Raw genomic sequence first — 2,083 nt, 5'->3', positions numbered from 1 at the left:
ACAGTAGAATGGAAACGCCGAGCCGTCGAAGGTCTCAGCTCGTCACACTTTCACCCGACACTTCGGCCACTGTATAGTACATGTAGAACAGGGTACCATGATAGTATGCCCCCACGGGGAAGTCTGTGGATATCTTGAGCTAAGCTAAAACCCTTGTTTTCCCGGAGCACACGGTATTACCTCAATCATGGCGTAAAGTGCAGATATAAGTCCCGTGCTTTTTGCTCGTGGGGGTTGTTGGGAGGAAAGGAAGCAAGCCCGGTAACACGGCCATAGCCGCGGGAACAACATGATGTCTCACAACCCGCCACGCCACGGCTCATTCCGTCCACTTCCTCCCCGTTATCTGGATTTAGCGATTTAGCCGCCATCACCAGACGTCGTCACCGGCCGGCTTGTCTTAGACATACATGCACACAAACTTACCGCGTACAAACAAACATCCGGGTGTGTTTGCCGCACCAGTCACCCTTCCTGCTCTCCCTTGTATTGTAGTATCTTCATGCTGTGCGGCCACGGGACAATGTGGTGCGATGTTAAATGCAATATGATGATCCTGCCGAAATATCTCCTGAAGCAGGCGGGCCGACACTCACATTCTTAGTGTAAATGTATTTGACATAGAGGCGGTATTTAAACCGAGACTGGGAAACAACAAATCGAAAAGAAAGGAGGAAGCGCCGAACGTAGTCCGCGGGCCGGCCCGGAGTAACTTCAGATATCAAAGAAGAAAGAGAAGCTCAGGCTTGGGGTATGGATGTCGGCCACGCAAAAAGGAAAAGAGTACTGTCTATGTCTCACCACACGACCTCAAACCCAATGAACGACAAGATGGACAAGACGGCTCGGCTCAGCTTGCACTGCCAGTCACAGACTCAGCTCACTTCCAACAAACCACGCAACACGGGGAAGCAACAGGGGGCTGCTGGAAATAACATCCCGTTGTTAGGGTAGTTGGTTGGTTTGTGGGTGTCCGTACGAAGTCATTATTACACTTCGAGACAGGGAGGGAGTCGGGGCAGCGGAGCTGTGTAAGGGCCAGCAGGACGCAGCGTCCTTTGCCCCCCTTCCGCGGGCTGACGGTGTCCCACGTGCTGCGTTCGGATTGCGGACGTCCTTGGCTCGTCCATCTTGCGCCGACGTACGAAGTAGCTTGTCGTCATCGGCCCGAACGACTTGTTGAGACAGCTTTTGCTTGCTCGCCGTCGTCGCCGTCGTCGCCGTCGCACATCAGTCATGACGAGTTCCGCGCTGCGTCTCACCTGTCCATGAGATGAGCACTCCAAGCCTCCGAATATGCTGTTGTCTGCCACATTGACGCGCGCCCTGGTTTCCTAATCAGGCAAGTCACTGCCGAATTTCACGGGGCGGGTGGGGGTTTGAACGAAGTTTCGGGGGGCGTCCATGGGGAGAGCGAGTTAATTGTGTCTGTGTTGCTGCGGGATCGTCCTCTGGTGTCGAGTCGTACTGCGTTGTCATGCATCTCGTGTTGTGGCGGCGGCGACCACGACGGCGAAGTCCGCTGTGCCTCATCTCTGCGTTCAGAGAGAACGTCCAAAAGGCTTCGGGAGTCGATTGGGCAAGGAAACCCCCCGGAGAACGCGTGCTGAGCGGCGCCGCACCGGAGCATTTCGAACTTTTCGAAGTCTGCACGGAATGATCCCAGCGCCACAGACGCGCAGCACAGCGCAGCAGGGGAAACGGGCCACAGGCCAGCGGGCTGGCTATTGGGAAGGAACACAGGTTTTCCCCTTCCATGGCCTGATTGGGAAACTGGTTTCGCAAATGGAGTCAGAAACGGGAAGCTCGTCTCTTCGGGAGTCTCTCCATGGGCGAGACGACAGGGCTAGTTAGGCCATAGGAGCTGTGGCCTGCCCGGCAAGATGTTGCCCTATTGTTGTTTGGCTTCTGCTGCGGATGCTGCCGTCCAAACGCAACGGCTGCGCTCCTTTCGGAACACTTTCCGAGACTGTGCGTGAGCCCGGTCTCAAGCCAGTTTCTGACATCTCGCCTTGTATTGTTACGGTTCTGTATTGCAGTGTACTGACAACAAGGCTTGCTTACACGTTGCAACCCCGAAAGG

The sequence above is a fragment of the Dichotomopilus funicola genome (assembly GCF_033296635.1).
Source record: "Dichotomopilus funicola strain CBS 141.50 unplaced genomic scaffold C8A04scaffold_8, whole genome shotgun sequence".
In the NCBI taxonomy this organism is placed as follows: domain Eukaryota; kingdom Fungi; phylum Ascomycota; class Sordariomycetes; order Sordariales; family Chaetomiaceae; genus Dichotomopilus; species Dichotomopilus funicola.
Note: the sequence above shows the minus strand (reverse complement) of the source record.